Below are 20,710 nucleotides of genomic sequence, written 5' to 3'. Positions count from 1 at the left end.
GTTTGTACATTGGTTTTACAGTCACTCTTAAGGGTGAGTTTGCTTCAACAGGAAAAAGAAAAAAAATAATCATTCATGTTCATGCATGTTTCTAACTTTTTTCAAAGTTGTATTTTTGGGCTTTTCTGCCTTTACTCAGACAGGACAGTAACCTTGAAAAGCAGTAGGGCTGGCACCTTTCACTCGGTAGGTTTGTTGCTCTCATCCATCCAAGATCCTGCTCGTCAGTTGGTCGTGTGTGCGCACCATTATGAATTACTACAAAGAACTATCTGAGGATATTCTATTCTGATATACTATGATGGGAAAAGTTATCGTGCCATGATCAAGGAAAATAAATGATTGAAGGCAGGTGCAATCGGATTGCCTCTCAGACAGCTGTTATTCTAGTACAACAGAATGAGGTGAAAAATAATTAATGATGCAGCACAAAGCTTATGATGATTTCTAGAACAATTTAGACTACCAGAAGGATGCAATGTGGAATCTGTCATGGAGGAAGCTAATTTTGAGATTTAATTTAATTTATTTAGTTATTTATTTTTAACAAGAAAAAACAATCAATTGGTCAGTGTGTAGGTGTAATTTCAGTCAACTAAGTTTATCTCTGGTTGAGTACAGTCCAACAAAGTAGAAGGATTGACTGGATCCCATGTCTGTCAGAACAAGATCTATCTTGAAAAGCTTCAAGCTGAAATATGTGTTCCTGGTCAGAGAATGACCGGACTACAGAGGCAGTATTCACATTCATTTCTCAGGTAGAAGTATAGCTACTAGGGTTTAAAAAGACTTCTGTAGAAGTTGAAGTATCAACTCAAGCTTTTTACTCAAGTTAAAGTATAAAAATACTGGTTTCAAAACTACTTAAAGTATAAAAGTAAAAGTCGTGTAAAGGGGAAAAAATTCAGTTAAGGACAAAAGCTTAGGCCACGCCACAGGGGCCAATTCCATTCTACTATTCCATTCCATTCCATTCTACAATTCCATTCTATCATTCCACCATTCCATTATACTTTCCATTCCATTCTACCATTCCATTCTATTATACATTCCATTCCATTCTACCATTCCATTGCATTCCATTCTACCATAGTTTACTACCCCATCTCCCCAAAAAACATTTTTTTAAAGGCCATAATGACTATAATGTTATATTAAAATGTTAATGTTGAAAAATTTGGGATGCACCTGTTTTAGCATTTTAGTACAATGCAAATACATTCAAGAACCATATATGTGTACTACTGAGCATTAACATGTGTTTGATGGAGCGGAAGATATGAAGACTAGTTGCCTATAAGTATTGGTCTTCCTGGCTACCAACCTCCTTGCTGGTGCTTGGTTGGGACATTTCACTCAAGTTCTCTTGAGTCTCTGCCATCTTCTTACTTGGCTACATACGTCTGCTATTTCCTTGCTGGAGTGTGACGTGATTTGTGCCATGTGTGCAGGTGCGATGGATCACGTTCAACCAATAGGGTGTCAGAATGGTATTATGTTTATACTTCTCATCCAACCACAATGAAATTCACTCTCTCCGTATGGCGCAATTTATCTGAATAGGTTTTTGGGTTTTTTATTTGTGTTTTTTGTACAATGAAAAGCCGGAATGAAAACAAGCTGAAATGAAATAGGAGTAACAAGGTTTTTTTTTAAATGTAAGGAGAAGTAAGTACAGATAATTGCGTGAAAATGTAAGAAGTAGAAGTAAAAAGTCAGCTGAACAATAATTACTCCAGTGAAGTATAGATACTCAAAATTTCTACTTAAGTAAGGTAACAAAGTATTTGTACTTCATTACTTGACACCTCTGCTGGACTAACGAACATCATTAGAGACAGAAGAGACCATAGCAAAGGAGGTTGGTCAGCTGCACCGCACACCTGTAAACATGGCATCTGTTACTGTATTTAGAGAAAATACCACACTGAAACTTTTCTTGGTGGAAAATATGCTTTGCTCTCCTCCCACCCGGCTTTGGCATAAGTTTTATCTACTAACACCCTGGTTTATAAATCTACTTGCAGCAAAAAGTGTCTGATTTAAAGTCTATGTTAAGTTCTGAGTACTGTAGCTGCTACTGAGGAACTGTACAGTAAAATATGATCTTTCCTTAGTGGCAAGAGAAACAAGAGAATCAATCTCCAGCCAGGTAGTTCAAGTAAAATCACCCCTCTATAATGAAGTAAAATGCATAGCAAAATTAAAGGTGAAAATTAAACTCGTGCAGAGTTAATTTTGAACAATTTAAAAGTGTCTATATGTCCACACTGACTAAGGCTATCTACATTTTTGAAAGTGTTAAATATTTTACAATATGAAAGAGTTACAGTAACTCCTGAAAATCTGTGGAATGGTGGGTCTGGCGAGAACAGAGCAGAGAGTGAAGCTCAGAGCAAGGCAATGAATATGGGTGAAGAATACACGCTATGCAACTCTGACCCAGTGGATAGCTTCAGTCATGGTGCAAATGTGTCTCACATCAAAAACAGCAGCAATCTACTGGATACATGACCAAAAGACACCCAGCATGGATCCCAGGCAAATACATCTAACCACCAGGACAAATTTCAGTCAAAAAACATATTTCAATTTATAAAAATGAAGCCATGGAGGCTTTTATTGTGACAGACTTAGGAGATATAGACCCTGTCCCTCGACAGATACGTACGTTACAAAAGTTTAGCATCCCAACGTTAACATGTCGGATTGAACAGTTTCTGCTTGTAGTGAGAAAGCCACAGTCTGTTTCTTTTAATCATTCAGGACTAAAGACAAGTGAAATATGGATCAAACACACCTTCAACAGAAGATGTATGTTCCCTCAGCATCTTCTGCAAGTGAAAAAATAGACAAGTACTCTATAAGAGCGCAGCTGCCTGGCTTTGTTGCGTATGTGTGCACAACAGGATGGGACATTTGTATCGGTGTTTGCTTGAAGGCATGTATGCCTCTGTTTAAGAGACAGGACAGTGGACGGAGCCAGATATTAAAGAGAGAAAAATTTGGGAATGACATGGGGAAAGGAGCCCCTTTCCAGATTTGAGCCCAGGCCACCTGCTTCACGGACATAACCACCAGGCTGTCTGAGCCCTGGATTTGAGCCCTTTTAAAAGGAACCTTGCATGATCAGACAAGTTCATCTTGTTGGATATTTGTATCTCTCATATGTATATTGAACAAAAAAACTCACTAGCTATCCTAGATATCTGAATTTTGAGTAAATTTGAGCTGATTGACTCACCTGGAGGCAACAATATTTTGGTCCACGCTGGTACTGTGACGTCACTCAGCTGTAGCGCTCCTAGCCATTCCTATGCAGTAACCCTTTTCCAGACTGGCAGTATGTTTTGCTGTTTGCAGCTGTTGCTTCCATAACAGCTTAAGAATCAGAATCATTTTATTGTCATTGTAGAACATACAGCTAAATTGTTTGCAGTTTCATTCAGTGCTCGAGCAGTTTCTCATTTAATATTGAAACTGCTCTGGAACATGTGCTGTTTTTCACTCTGTTAGTTTTGGTTGTTATTGTCCTGAACCGTCTTCCTGAGGGTAGCAGAACAGGTGATGTGCTGGGTGGGATGAGTCCTTCAGGATGCCCAGGGCCTTCCTGTGGCAGCGGGACCTGAGCAGCTAATTTAATTCAATCTAATTTTTATTTATTTATTTATTTATTTATTCTAATTAATTTAATCTAATCATTTGATTAGATTTGATTAGCGAGGAGCACTGAGGCTAAGTGACGTCACAATGCCAGTGAGACCAAAACATGGCGGCCTCCTGGTGAGTTTATAAGTTTGATATACATGTGAGAGATACAATTATCTATCCAACGAGATGAACATGTCTGATCATACAGGGTTTCTTTTAATGAATGCTCAAAGCTGGGTTGTTCTACTTATATACGACACATAGCCTTAAAAATTAATCAGCTTTGTTAACATCTTTGAGCATCTCTGCTTTCACATCCAGACACTTTTTTAAAAACAGCGGGCATATTTTGTTTACCACCTGTTTTGCTTTGCCCCGCTTCAGTGAGTCGCAGTCTAATTAGTTGTTTAACAGCATTGGGTAAACAGTTATGAGCATTACCGCCACTTGGATTTGCATGTGGATACTGCTATTTGTTGTTGCCATTTTTTCTCCACCCAGACATTTTGACCGTATGACAGCATTCCCCAAACTGTGACTGTTTAGAACAAATATGATACCATTACCACCCTAATGTCTAGGTGTTTTTCAGCCTAATTTTATGGTTTCATTTGTAAAGGGATCCAGTTCCATTACCTTGTGCCAGTAAAAGAATGTGGACTTGACAGCTATTGATGGGAGAATGAAGCCCCGTCTGATCAACAAGCAGATAGAAGCCACTTGTGCAGCATTGTTTAAAGGCTATCCATGTCAGTTATTAATAGAAAGCTATACCAAGTATCCAAAAAGGTTCTCATAATGCTGATACACAGGTCAATGCTGTCATTTTTCCTCTTGTCGCTCGGTAGCGGGCGGGCATCTGTTGGGACCTGCATTTTGTTGTGGCTTTGAACTCTACTCTGATGAGTCAAGTGTGTTGATTTAACACGGAGCGAGGAAATTTCTGGAAAAAAAATGTTGAGGTATTTTTGGCCTGAGTGGATACAAAGCATGTAGACGTTTGATTTCAAGATGATTTACGACACAGAGGCATACATAAATCCATAGTGTCAAAAAGATACAAACATACCACAGGGGCCACTGTGCCCTGGCAGTGGGAAGCTGTGGATTGAAGATGAAACAAAAGCATTTCAAGTAATTTTTTGTCTTTCTCTTGGTTGAGATTTGATTTTTGAGGTTTAATGTAATCTTTGACAGTTCAATGCAATGCATAAGCACCTCAAATAAAATGAATCCTGTATGTGCCCCAATGTTAATTCTTACTGTCTGTCGTGAAGCTAATATTGAAGAGTAAGGGAATATTAAAGGAAAAAGAGAAAAACAGAACTCCCAAAGACGTCATTCAGTTTGATTTTGCTGCAAACAGACAGCAGGATTTACATTTATGTTGTTTGATTCAAAATCATATTGATCTCTGCTCCTTTTGATTCGCTTTTTCCTCACTCACAGCCAAATCCTCCCACACAGGCTTTTCTTTCAAAGATTGCTCACGGACAGTTTGAAAATTATTCTCTGAGAGTATTACTTCAAAATGCTTATTGATTCCTGCATGCAGAAATGAAACATTATGTGGGTGTTGAGTGGAGCAGGGAGATACGGTAGTGAAAAATGACACTGCGTCATGAGCTATCAGTTTCAGTGGCTCAAAGAGAAACATCTGGTTGGACTCGGCTCCAAAGAACACAAACCTCGGCTAAGGAGACTGCATGAGTTGGGAGCAGACAGCCTTCAAAACAAACGCCACCAGCTTTGTTGGCTTCTGACACAATTTGCTCGAAGTCTTACTCATTTTCGCAGCCAGGAGTCTTACTATGATCTCCACGAAAACTTGCCTAGACAAAAGAAGAAGGTGCTGATTCTGTGTATGATAACAGATACCCATCCTAAGAATACGGCGCATTGTTACCTCTTTGGGCTCAGTACATAGTTTGGATTTGGAGTAATCCATCAACCAAGGGTGAGAAATAGCCTTCTATATTTGGCGTCTACATCTTTAGCTTGTTCTCTCACTGGGTACAGGGGCAGCTGAGGAGACAACCATCTCCATCAGTCATAAACACTGGCCAGAGGCCCAGAGGTCCTGTCACTAAGGGGCTTTAACCCAAGAATCTTCCCCTTGTTCGTATAAAAGCCAAGCAGGTCAAAAGGGCCTGAAATGTTGCATAGACTATGGTTCTCAAATGGTGTGGCAACACTGGTGTGCCTTGATGCAAGTCTAGGTGTGCCTTTGGAATTTGTATAACACTGCATCATTAATTTAACTGTACAATGACTGAAGACACTATGGATTAAGCCTAGCGTTAGTTCATGCAGGGCACCGTAGTCATATGCCCAGCCATAATCAGCTGACGGCCAACTGATCCCAATTATCACCTCCCAGCTCCCTCAGCCAATCAAAGCTCCTTTTGAAACAGCAGTGCATTTAAATGTGACATACCTCTTACTAATCCCTGCTTGCATTAATGCAGATGCACCACTCTGCAACTGCTGCTGGCAAAGCTTAACCTCCTCCACCCTAGCCTCCTCCTTTATAGCATAAAGCTTTTTGCACCCTCATATTCTGAGTCATGCTACTATGGATTAATTGCTTTTTTTTAACCAATTTTATTGTATTTAATACACACTGTCATAAATGTATCCATCCATCCATCCATGGTTTCTAGCCATGTGCCCCATGGAAATTTAAGGCATCGTGCTTGACTAACCCAGGGAGAATCTTTGGAGGAGAGCTTCTGCCAAGTAAAATTGTGCATCCATTTCAAAATAAAACAGTTAAATGTATGACAAAAGAGTTCCTGACTCAACTAGAATTAAAAGGGCTATCTTGCATGGAAACATATATGATGTGCCTTAAGCTTTTGATTCAATCTCAGGTGTGCCTTGGGTGAAAAAAGTTTGAAAACCACTGGCATAGACAATGAGGTACTGACTTTATGACTTTAGTGCACTTTGAGTGCTGATACTCTCTCAGGACTAACTAAATTCAGTTAGAAACCATTTACAATCTCAAAACAGACCTTAGATCATAGATAAAATACTTTCTTCAAGGTGGGCATTGATGTACATCTGACTTTGTTAGCTTGATGCAAACACAACAGCATTTTCATTAGTAGGCTGACAGATTTAATGACAGATAATTTATTTCAGAAACCATCTCTTTAACTTGACAATACCTAGTAAAATTGATCAAGAGGGTGTTGAATCCAGCAAAGACAATGTGAGAAGCCAGCAAATAATGGCAACTGGCAGGTACGGTAATATTACCACTTTTGCACAAAAATGACTCTACTAGTGTCTGCAGCAGAGGTCTCGTTAACCTAAAATTGTCCACGTTTGACAGATTTTTGGCTGTCTGTCATTTTGACTGATTGAAATAATGAGGTTGACCCTGCATGCCATCACAAATGCAGATGGACACACAGACCTTTTATTTTTCGGAGGAGTTTATGAAATTTGTTTTAACAAAGGATTCCTTTTGTATCCCATGGGCTCTATCACTGACTTTGACACCATAGATTACTGTTACCTGGGACTTCCACGGAGTCTGTCTCCGGTCCATTATGGCTGCGCTGCAGCCTCACTGTCCGTCAACACTCACTGACTGCGTTTCAGTGTGCAGCACTGAGCAGCACTGAGCAGCACTGCCAGACTGTGTGGTAATTACAGAATCATGCCAGGCCATGAGAGAAAGATTCTACTAAAGCGCTATAAAACCATAACAAACAGATGTGATGTATTGTTCTGAAGTGCAGGAGTTACAGAAGGTAGACTTGCTTTGATTTGTCTCTTTTTGCCCTTTATATGGATATTTGTGCTCACGGGTAAGTAACCATATCACAAATAAATGCACTTCCTCTTGTCCCTCTGACTTACTGACTCCAGGCTCGGCTATATCCCATTCTAACATTTTGTTGATATAGTAAAGAGAAATCGATCTGTCATTTTTCTGGCGTCACCGTGGAGTATTTCATCCTAAAACTTAACAGCATATTTTGTTTTTCAACTACTACATCTTGAGATTAAAATTCTACTTAAAACTGTCAGTAGTATCTTAGATGGTTTAAGGTTCTTGCATGACTACAGGGATTGTGTTCTGCAGTCACTTTGTAAAAAATATATGAGAAGTAACCGCTGTGCTCCTCTGTTATTCTTTTTTCTCCATGCTATTAAAATTGCATTACCTGAAAGATTTTTCTTTGTGTGTAATATTAGTTGTGAAAAGGGATCTTGATAAATTGAAGAAGTAAATGCATATTGCTAACTAATCTATCAGAAACATGTCCGACCTAACCCTTTCATTAATGTGCAAAAGTCTGTCCAGTATTTACTCTAGTCTGGCTTCTTCCTAAGACCCTCTCTATTTTCTCTTCATAGCGTCATCTGTCACAGTCCTCTGTGTTTTAGCCATTGTATCACACTGTACTGAGATGGGCTAACTGGCTTCTTTTTAGCGGAAGGGTGGTGTGTGAACTAGTGTCCTAAAGCAGTTGTTCTCAACTAGTCCAGCCTCAGGACCCACCAGTCTGTCTTAGGACAGATCACGACCAAAGTTTCCCAAAAATTTTCAACACTGCATGTTTAGTTAATTGATTATTGCAGTTTGGACCATGATTGGACCAAAACAACTGATATAAACCAGAAAAGGGACAAAACTGACCAATTTTATACCCTCTTTCCTCATCATTATGTGTCATTTTTTTGCCAATTTTCAAGAGAACTTGTGAAAGTACCTTATTATCATGGGAAAAGAAGCCATTTATTGCAAGAGGAGAAGATAAATGAGTTGAAATAGTGATCAAATGTTTAAATTTACCCAATTTCACAGTTAAACAGGGTAAAATAAAAGGTATTAATGCATGCCCAATAAGGACTTAAAGACTTTTGACACCATTCCTTTTTCAGACACCTAGTCACGTCCAACTGAAAACTGCTCTGCAACCCACTTTTGGGTCCCGACCCACCACTTGAGAACCACTGCCATAAAGCACTTTAAGTGAGAGAACTGTGGATCACTGCATAAGTTGCATAGTGCTGAAAGCAGCAACTGGTCACTTTGTGGAAATGGGAGAGATGCCATTCTCCATATTAGAAGTTACTGAACTGTTAGATCGACTATCTGCCAAGGTGTAAAAGTTGCATATTTGTTGCTTTAAACAATAAAAAGTTTATCTGCACAGTTAAACGCTTCCAATTTCAAGATTTATGGGTCTGACTTAGAAAGTATAAATGTACGGCAACCACCACTTAGCATTTATTGAAGTCAGGCTCTCTGAAAAACAAAACTAAATTGGCCTGCTATAAGAGTTAATTTCTTCAGCTGTTAGCAGCCATATGACTTTAAACACTTAACCTAACATTAACTAAAAAGCTTGTCCAAACATTTAAGTCATTACCACCTCAGAAAAACTATCATGCAGCGCTCTAAATCCTGATGAATCTGGATGCAGTTCATTGCAGTCACTTCTCCAACATCAGCCCAATTAAAAGCACTAAACATCACCAGCCACAGAATACTAGCCTCATAAAATGCAAGTGTAAGGCCAGCTATAGGAAAGCATTTGGGGAGAGCAGGCTTAAAACTGGGAATTGGTTCTGTAGTGCTGCTGGGTTACCACAAAAATCTGTCTGTGAACCACGTCAGGACTGTGATCATTATTTCACTCTTTTCTCCAGCTTTTCGTCTGCATTCGTTTACCACCGCATCAGCATTTTTCCGCCAAATGAAATCTGAAGGCATTCCTCTCCCTTTCCGCACCCTTTTCAGAGCCCTTGTCAAACCCAAGATGGCTTGCTCTCCCACTAGAAGACATGGTACATCATCATGTTGTACTATATAATTATAGTACACATTTTAATCTTGTTAAACATCTTACATCTTTGCTGGATTGGATGACAGGGAATTTGCAAAACATATAGTTGATGGTGAACTTATCAATGCAATTGTAGATGCATGTAGTTTCTTTTACAAAAACAAATGTTAACTGATTCATTATTAAGGATTCTTAGTTTATCATTTAAAAGTCTCTGCTTATGCTACTTGAATGATTTTGGGACTTTCTTTGCACGTTTTGCTTTGAAATGAAATCCATCAGCAATTTAATAGTGCAGCAAGTTATGCAATCAAGAAATAAAAAAGTTGGGCAGAAACTGCAACCTACAAGCTTTCTGGTTGAGAAATAATGCAAACCAATTTCCAAAAAGTTGGGACTCCTTTTGACCTATTTTCTTGCACAAAGGCAAGATATTTAATATTCAGTTGATGAACTTTGTTTCAAGGAAAAATGAATAAAAGTTCTGTATATTAAGCCTCTAACATGTTCCAAAAGAGTTTGAATAGGGCAAAAAAAAGACTTAGGAAGTTTTGGAAAGAACCCTTGAACTCTCTGCAGGTAAGTAGTACAACAGGTGTTAGTACTGAGACTAAATAAGCGATCACCAAAGGCGCATTGTTCTCCACTTTGTGGAAGACTGTGTGGGCAAATCATCCAGCAGTTTATGAACAAGGTTCTTCAACATGCAATTGATAGAAATGTTGAGATTTTTCCATCTACAGTTCTTAATAGCATCAAAAGATTCAGAGAATCTGGAGAAAACTCAGTGCTATTAAAGAGAAAGGCTGAAAACCAACATTGAATTCCTACGACCTTCGTTCCCTCGAGTAGCACTGCATTAAAACCAGCATCCTGCTGTGATGGATAATACAATGTGCACTCAAGAACATCCCACAAAATCATTTTCAGTTAACACAGTGCATGCTGCATCTACAAATGAAAGTTAAGACTACAATGCATTTATCAAATACATCCAGAAGCCCAGCTGACTTTTCTGAGCTGAGGTCATTTGAGATGGACTAACCTAAAACACAGAGGTGTGCTGTAGTCTGATGAGTCCACAATTCAAATTTTTCTTGGAAATAATGGCCACTGAGTCCTCCAAGTTCACTTCAAAAGCCAGCATCTGTGATGGTGTGGAGATGTATTAGTGGGTAACTTGCACATCTGTGGAGACACCTCTCACAATAGTGAGGGTACATACAGGTTGTAGAGTAACATACACTTCCATCCAGATGTAATTTTCAAGGACTTCCCTGCTTATTTTAGTTAGACAATGCCAAGCTAAACTCTGCGTGTGTTACAACAGCGTGGCTTCACGTAGAACTAGACTGGCCTGCACTGCTGAGCAACTTCAAATGTGCATTAAGCAATAATGGGAAAGAAGTCCCCTTTAAATACTTCAACAATTATTTTCTTCAGTGCCTATAGTGTTGTAAAAAGAAAAGGTGGTGTTGCATAAATATGTTCCCCACCTTTTTGGGATTGGGGTTTGTAAATACTTATACAAAAAACAAACAGTGAACACACATACACAAGGTATAATCCATTTCATAAAGAAAATTGCTGTTAAATATTGTTTATTCTGACATTAACATGTGTTTTTCATATCTGTACAACTGTACTTAGCCTACATCTGATTCCCAATCCAAACATTGTTTATGCCCTTAAAAAAATCTGGCTTCGTTTATATCCTCAAATCAAAACATATCATTTCAAACATGTTTATCTCCTGAAGAGATGACTGGCACTCTCCAAATTAAATGGTCTGACAAGAAAAATGGTTATTGTTTTTTGCTACATAAGCATATCATTAAGTCCAAGTCAGTTAACTCCAAGTATGTGCACCATGTCTGCAGTTATGGTCTGGGATGTTTCAGATCTTCTCAACACTGAGGCACTCTCTAAGCTGGAACATAAATATGCACTGGCAAAGGCTGATATCTTGTGGTTTCACTATGGATCCCACAGAACTACTCATGGCAGAATGATTGACACATTAAGTTTAAATAATGGTGTAGCCATCCCAGGCTGTCTTCAAAGTGCAACTAGTGCAATTTCTGAAATGTAAAGAAGTATCAAGCTCTGGCTCTGGACTACAAGCTGAGGCAGGGTACAACTGAGAGCAGCAGGGTGGTTTGAGAACGTGTGCTTTTGTCCTTTCTGAAAATTCAAACCTTGATCAAAATTCAAATAAAACTTCAACCGAGAAAAAACACATTCTGTTAAAGTCAGCAGTGCAGGTGGTCTCCATTAGATCAAGTTCATAACAGTGCCTTATGTAAGATGCTTCAAAATCTACTGTGTTCAAAAGTGTTGATAACCCTGTTCAGAAAATAACGTTTGTTGGTTTAAGGACTCACGGGACAAGGTGGGAGACGGCTGTTGTACATAAATTAGTGGTTAGCATTTTAGCAAGCACGGGACTTCAGAGAACTTTTCATCAAGATTTTAGGTTTGACTCCTTTCAAGGGTTATCTGCCAGCTACACAGAATAAGCTCAGCCTGTTTTCGTTTCTACAAAGATTTAAATGGCAGATTATGTATTCTGTGCAGGTGTTGGTCATCGGTCAACACATCATGTTTTTGGGTTGTGTGTCCTTCTTATGAGCATGATGTCTAAGGACTTTCCAAGGTCAGAGGTCAAGATCATTTGCATCCCTTGCACCGCTTTTAAAATTCTGTTTTTTTAATACTACCACAAAACCACTATAGCCTTTCTTCTTGACCTCATGGAAACATTTAGCCAGCAGGCTAGTTTTAATTTCTCATAGAAAAACACAAAGTCCAGCAATAACAGAAAAACTAACCAAACAAGGCAGGGGTAAACCAGCAACTTAGGTTCAGTGAGGTGCAGTCACCTTGTTAATTCAGTCTGTTGGCAGTGATATGAGCACAGGTGAAACTTAAAACACTTTTCATGGATATATGACTGTCTTTCCTTCATCAGTGAGAAAGACTGGTCATAACAGCCCTGTGCATTAATTTTTAGAAGTAAAAGTCCATGGTTCATCCTCTCACTATTACTATTGATCCACACACTATTTATAACTGTACACAGTAGCCTTTATAACAAGTGTTACTGTATCTTTACTAGTTTTTGAGTTAAAGTAATAACAGTTGTACAAAATGGTTGAAAAAAATTACCATGGCACACCTTTGGCTCAGGGCAAGTGTCTCACTAGCTCAAATGAATGATGGGAAAGCCCTCCAAACGCTGTTTCTGGTTGATTAAGAAATCATCCATGTCCAACTGAAAGATTCTTAGGGAGGTAGGGATTCTCACTTATATGTCAATGTTGGTGGTGAAAACATAAAAACTTTCAAGGTTTTTGTTCATATCAGTCATTAGGAACCCAAAAAGTAAGGAAAAGTAGAATTTTAAAATATGCTTTCTGTGAAATTTGCTCAAAAAATACACAAACCAAAAGTAGTTCAACAAGTAAGATAATGATGTATCTTACAACTTTGGGAATGTTTACAATTGTGAAATGTCTTTGCTGAATAAACTCCATCATGATGTCTTTATGAACTTGTAGTGATAGAGAGGCCAACAGCAGGATAGGATACCCCCCTATGGAGTCTAGGCACTGGTAGTGGTGATGGAAGGAGTAGGATAAGATGAGTAAGAGACTTCTGAGGAACAGCTTTCCAAGGGTCTTTACCCAGACACCGATGAGATGACTTGGAAGTAGCGATGAAGGCATTCAGGATGCACAAAAAGCTGGACCTGCACCGATTAGATGTAATGGAAGTAGCTGGGGAGGAGGGAGGTTGCAGTGGTCGCACTGAAACAACTGACTGCAGAGGAGCTTTCAGGCCATGGCTGAATCGGATTGGCTAAGGGCTTAAGTGAGTTGACACCCATACCAGCAGATTACCAGAGCAGGAAATGGAGCAAGGAAAGGGAGACGTGATTAAGTGATTATTAATGAATGAAAGGATAAATGGAAATGAAACAGTCTTCCTGCTTGAACTTATACTAAGCTTCATTTCTTGTGCTCACAATGTTCTGGTAGAGGGCCCACAGACTCACATATTAAATGTTCTCTTTGCTGGGGGGGCTGCTGTCAGTCAATAGAGCATATTCTTACAGCAAAGTTGACCATTGTTATCATGAGCACGGATCAACTTTTGAACCAGCAAAGAAAGGATAATTAAAAACCCTACAAACAGTTGTGTTATAACATTCCTTTAAGGGTAAGAGAGGAAATAATAAATTGGCTTCTTGTTTTTGGATGTATTTACAAAATGACTTTCTGATGATACCATATGTTCAGGGTATTTTTGCTTTTCCCTCAACTGCATGTTTGATAGGATTCAACTTTTTAATTTAACTACTTATACCACAACTTTTCTGCCCTCTGCACAGTCTTGCATTGTTTTAATTTCCATCATATACTGAAGTTGACTTGGAGAAGTTAAAAATCCAGGGTCTATACATTTTAATGTCCTAGAAGTGTTCAATAACATTATCCTGCTGCTGCATCATCTGCACTACTCATAGCAGACAGCACTTGTGACTCTCAAGAGTCCTCATTCCGCGCTCGAGTTGACCACCACCCAAGCCAAGAGAGGCAGTATGAAGTCATCACCAAAGTCAAGAGCTACTGTGCCACAGAGTGTTCAAGGAGGGAAGAAAAGTTGGCAGAAAATCAGTGTTGTGTCACTGGAAAGGATTTGCAAGTGGGAGGAGGGAGAGCGAGGGGAAGTAGGGGGGGAGGGATTGAGAGAGGAGCTCGGGCTGAAGCGGAAGAGGGATGCATGGAGGAGAGGAAAGGAGGGCGAGGGGGGGAAAGAGTTGGATGAAAAAAGTAGGTTGAAGAGTTAAAACAAGATTTCTAGGTAGTGGAAGGAGGCGGAGGAGAGCTGTGGTTGTGAAGGGGAGAGAATGGCGGTGTTGACAGAGGAGGTGAAAGACATTTTCCCTGGCTCCAGGCCCAGCTGGTGTCTACGCCGGACCGCTGCGGGTGTCAGATCTTTATTCCAACCCTGGAGACAGCTGGAGGTGTCAACGCCGCGCCAGCCTCAGTTATACCTCCCCACAAAACTCAGCCATGTGTTTGTGCTCGCGGCAGCCCCACTGTCACAACAAGCAGATATGTTATTGTCATGGAGTCTTCCTCTTTTGAGAAATATTCCACAAAAGTAAGCTTGATTTATCATTTCCACTCCACAAGAACACTTTTTTAAAGGAATAGAAGTGGCTGTTTGTACTTGAAAACTATAAAATGGCCACTTGAAAACCAGAAGTCACTTGTGGGATTCATAATCGAGCATGACAAGACCCAAAAGAAAAGTTATAGGGTGGCTTTCATGCCCCATTTACATTGAAACAATCACTCACTACTGGGGTTTCAAATTCTCCAGAACCACAGACATACATTTCAGGGGTAAGCCCTCTAACTACAAATCAAACTGGTAGGAAGGCATTTTATACATTTCTTAATAGATTCCAGAGGAGAGGATGGCTCTGGACTATCTTGTGTGTGTTTACAGAGGGCCTTTAAAGTTTCACAGCTTCACTTCAAAAAGAAGGGAAACTGAAAACAACAGAAAGGCCTGGATGGAATTAGTTTTATTCCTGCTTTTGCAATTAACAGAACATTGCAGATCATGCCAATGTGATATATTGTCGATAGCAGTAGTCTGCAGAGTTGGACACATTCCTCTGTAATGAGGTTAGTTCTGGTCTGTGAATCCCAATGATACAACAGTCTGCGGGAATGTAGTAACGCAATCACCATGTCCAAAATGGTCTCTTTAACTCCAAAATAAGGGTCAAAACTTTCATTAAAAGTGTAATAAAATTGAATTATGTCCTCTGCTAATAATTTATGACAAGAAAAACACTTTTTGAGGGAAACCAGGTAACGTCTGTCTTTCGTTGGACTGAACTCCTCTGGTTGAGGTTTGACAGATTGCTCTCCTCTCAGCTGCAGTCTTCTCCAAAATAATGTGTCTGTTTCAGGAAGGGAAATCATTTACTGTCCATAAATCAGACAGGATCAAGGGACTGGAAACCTGTGATCACTTTCTGAGAGTATGCCTCACTTTTTCATATGGGTAAAGTCCCCAGGTAAAACCTAAATATATTTAAAAGCAAAACTTTTCCACAAGAGCCTGTCAGCCAAACAGCCATGTGATTAAGACGAATTCAATCCCTGTTTGCTACTTTTTCCTGTTTCCTGTTTCAAGGTTGACTTATATTGGTTTTTCAGGGCTAGTACTGATAATCATTAGTAGTTCACACAGAAAAGTATTATTTAAGTAATACTGGGAACCAACATACATTTATAGAAGAGCTATCAAAAGATTTAAACATCTAATCCTGATTAATCACATCCTTTTTATCACATTTTAGAATTCCACTATTTTGCAATCAAAACTGTTTTTGTTTCATTTTGGATTTTTGTACAGGTACGCAATATGATGCCAAGTGGAATTTTTTTTTTTTTGTCATGAAATAGACTAAATAAGATATAATTATATATATATATATATTTTTTTTTTTTTTTTTTTTTTTTTTTTTTTTTGAAGGGTACTGTCCCAATACTGTCCCATAATGGTATGGAATGAAGAAGAAAAAACATAGTTTAAAATTTAAACAAAATTGGTTTTAAAGCATATTGGAATTGCAAATTAGCTGCAACAGGTTGCAATTCATGTTATTTGAACTTAACAATGAAAAGAATTATTTTCAACATCCGTCTTTCTCTGCACTGGTAATACTCGTTGCTGTACATTTACCCTCACTCATCCTGATCCACATCACTTTTCACTTTCCTCATCCTCATTCTCATCATGATCAGTCTCATTGTCCTTGTCCTGGTTTTAATTTCAGTAATCACAGATTTAACCCTAAATGCAGAATATCAAATGCAATGGTATTATTGTGAATCCATAGCAGTAAAGTGTTTGCAGTTTTTCCATAATGGTACGGTGTTGCCTCAAGGCAACATGTATATTTTAACATTTAAGATTTAACAACTAGAATTTAAACTTTACCCACCAATAATTATGTACCCATTTTTTCCAGCCTCAGAAATATCTGGAAAATACATTTTCTTGCAGTTCTTTTGCAGCAAAATGGCCGAGCTGTTTTGTGTGAGAATGTGTGCACAAAAAGGGTTCAAGATGGCCTCCAGAGAGTCATATGACAAGTCAGAACACTGTTATGGGTTACTTAAGGTCCTACCATTTTTAAAAGTAGTTCGATCATACTTGGGAATGTATTATGTGAGTGCCCAAGGCCAAAAAGTGGTATGTTGCCTACAGGCAACACCGTCACATAGAGGGTTAAACTATAATGGCAATTACTTCCCGTTTGGATACAGACCTTTACAGATGATCGAATTTTAACATGAACCTCACCATGGAAAAAGGAAGTACCGTGGATTGAAAAGGAAACAAGGGGACTGTAAAAAAAGAAAGGAAATATTTATTATCACAAGGTGCAGATGATTTTTGACTTGTCCCCTGAGCTGTCTGTACATGTTTTAAAGTGAAATGAGACATGAATGAGCAGTGATGGACTTATTTAAGTCAACCCAGATACCCCTCTTCCCAGCAACATTTTCCAATTTCTCCTGGAGGATCCTGAGTTGTTCCCAGACCAAATGGAATATACTGTATAATCCCTCCAGTGTATTCTGGTTGCCTCTGTTGCCTCTGTTGCAGATTTGGTTGTAGTCAAGTGTCATAACCATCCAAGGCAGACAGATCTAACTACCTGAAGGTGAAGGATGGTATATGTGCTCCCAGGGAAGACATAAGTTTATATGCTATCCACCTGATTTCTAGAAAAACATGGTTTATTTGCAATCTTGGGTGCAAGAACTTAATTACCCACAGTCCTAAGGTGTCACAGCAACATCTCTGATTGGTGGGACCAGGATTGGTGGGGCCCTCTGTCACCTATAAATTTCAGCTATCAGCTGCTACTTCTGAAATTCACAGATGTTGGAAAATTCATCAGTCACTTTTGAGCTCTGCAAAAACAAAATTTGGTACAAAATATGTCACCTTTCTCCAGAGAAAAATTCAATTTCAGTATTTCAGGTTCCACCTTAACAGGACAGTTGTAGAGACAAAACATAGAAATGGTGAAATGATGAGATTAAGACCATAACTGATCAACAGCACTACTGAATACAAGTTTTAAAATTTGCAAATATCAGTAACAATGACTAAAATCGAGCTTTCCACAACATTGGACTCATTTCTTAGATGAAAGTAGACATAGGGTATCAGGATTTCAGGGGTTAATATCAGAGATGTTTCTTTCAAAGCAGGCACAGACATCATAAGATTTGCCCTTGTTAAGATGTTGTATCAGGGCATAACATGTTTATTTGCTGTCCACAGACTTGTGTATTTGCAAATTTAATGCTTTACCAATATTCATTCCAGAGGTAGCCACTTTAATTCAGCCAGAACATCCAAGATTTGAGTCCTCAGACTAATAAGTATCTTTTTAAATGGCAGCAAATATCACATCATGCCATGGAAGAGATGGAGATCTCAGCGTTAATCTGTGCTACAAACACCGACTGTCAGAGGGGGCACTGCAAGGTATTAAGCGTAAATCCTCTTTCCTGAAAATTGTTCACAGTGCAAATGGAAATTCCATCAGAAAATTCAGACTCATTTATTATTCATCGTCACCCCCTCACCACTGCCTCGAAACAGGTGATGAGAAACGACGGTGGATACTAAAGTGTATCATGTGGGACTCTAATATATTGCTATCAAAAGCAGTGAACTGGAAAAGACAGGATTTAATATGGTATCTGGTCCTAAGTCCCTACTAATTCAATAACATTCTGCCCAATATTTATTAGGCATCCCATTTCCCATAAACACATCTGCTCAGTTTGATGCCATAGATGCAAAATATGTCTGAGCTGTTTGCTTGGACAGAAAATGAAAGAATCTGCCATAGGTACTTATAGGTATCTACCAGATTTTTTAAATAAAGATTTTAGTAAAAATCAAGAAATGTTCCTGCTTGATAAGTCCTTTGAGCCCAAAATTTGGTGGTTTTAAATCTTTATTTACCAAGAAGTGCAGGCGAACTTCTGCACACTGTCTAACTGCCTGATAGTCAAATATACATTTTGCTGACATACTCATGCTGTTTAGACAGCTCTCTCACTCTTTTGCTCTTGACAACTTTCTGTTAAAATATGACTGATTAAGTGAGGTTTTTTGAAACATTGGTACTTTTCATATATATATATATATATATATATATATATATATATATATATATATTTTTTTTTTTCTAAGATTTGTTTTTGGGCCTTTTCATGCCTCCATTAGATAGAGGAGGACAGTGGATAGACTCAGAAATCAGAAATGGGGACGAGAGTGGGGGAGAGACATGTGGCAAAGGGCCCCAGGTTGGACTCAACCTGGGCTGCCTGCACATGGTGCACGCCTCAACCACTCGACTACCAGCGCGCCCCAGTACTTTTCATATTGATCGATCAATAACAGACAACATCAGAAAAGTATTTATAGGTCAAAGGGGAATACATTTGGTCTAAGATTATGTTCTTTCTTTGACTGTGAATACAAATGTGGATATAGAATTAATAGCAGTAAACAAAGGTTAGAAAAGAGCTGTGGTATAAATTACGATGTTATAATTATCTAAACACACTGCAAAAGCCTGAAATAAATTCAACAGAAAATATTAATCATATATTTCTAAGATTTCTAAGAGACAGATTTGGGATCATGATCAGGATTGGATTCTAACCTGACGCTAGAGTGTTGAGGACTGTAGCCCAGTGGTTCTCAAACTTGGATCCGGGGACCCTTGGGGGTCGGCGCGCCACAGCTTGGGGGTCCACGAAATAATTAAAAATAAATCATTAAAGTAATGTTATGTCATTAAAAAGCAAATAAATGCATATAGGGACCATATTTGAATGAAACACAATAAAACAACCATACTTAACCAATGACTCCTACATAAGTCAGCTTTGGGCCAATAAAAACTCAGATATGATTGTGCCATGTTAATTAAATCTATCACTCTTAACGCATCAGTCACTACGCTCAGGTTGTGTTTGGTGTGCAGGTCCAGCTAGCAACCATAATATTTAAGTGCATCCACTTCATCAAGCGATGTTAGGCCCAAACCAGCTAAACTAGGAAAAAATGATGACAGCGACTGTATCTCCAGTTTGGTTTTATTGAGAACAGTGATAGAAAACCAAAGTGTGTTGTGTCTTCATGTGAAGCCATGAAGCCCGCCAGGCTAAAGCGTCAGCTGATAACAAAGAATGCAGAGTTTAAGGACAAAGCAAAAGATTTTTTCAGAAGAAAGGGTGCAGAATTCATCCACCAGAAAACACGAATGGTAAACCTGACTATAGCTTCAGAAAAAGCACAGAGGGGTTCTTATTTGGCTGCCCTAAGGATCCCAAAAAGTAAGAAGCCACACTTAATTGGCCAAGAGCTTATATTTAGGTTGAAGACTTTAAAATACAGTATCTAGGAGTGCAAATGGCAGTTAATATATGTTTAAGCCACGTGAGAGTTATGTGGGGGTCCTTGGAAAATTATCTGCCCTGTAAGGGGTCCCTAGCCCCAATAAGTTTGAGAGCCCCTGCTTTAGCCTCTATATAGAGTGAAAGAATGAAAAGCTCTGTTCTGCTTCATTTTCATTCACATTCTCGTCAGATTCTCTTGTAATTTTCACGTGAACTCATAGTTTCCCCATGATCTTGTGATCTTTCAACTCCAGCTGCTCAAGGCTTCCTTACTCTGTGCTTCAGAAACAGGTTCAGGGAGTTGTGTTTGCCATTACAATATAACACATCAAGAAAAATGCAGAGAATAATTACAGTTTTAAGTGTGTACTTTTCTATATATAAATATTAAGTGGTATTAAAAACACAGAACCTGACATTTTTACAGTATTGCTTTCAAAACAACTTGATATTAAAAAAAATGACAGTTTTTTGTTTTTTATAAAAATAGGTACTTCTACAGAGTGAAATAGAGGCACTACTGTATACTTAGAGGCCTTCCTGCTGACATTTTTGAACATTTTTCAAATGTATAATATAAAGTTAATTGCAGCTTTTTAGCCAATTATGTAATTGTACAGGCTTACATTGCGATTAGATCAATTGTGCAGCACTGGTAAGAGCGCGCATTCACATGGAAAGGAGTCTGTTGAGCTGTTGAGCTGTTTTGCGTGTTTGATCAGG

This window comes from Cheilinus undulatus, linkage group 10 (assembly GCF_018320785.1).
Source record: "Cheilinus undulatus linkage group 10, ASM1832078v1, whole genome shotgun sequence".
Taxonomy (NCBI): Eukaryota; Metazoa; Chordata; class Actinopteri; order Labriformes; family Labridae; genus Cheilinus; species Cheilinus undulatus.
This window is presented reverse-complemented; position numbering follows the sequence as displayed.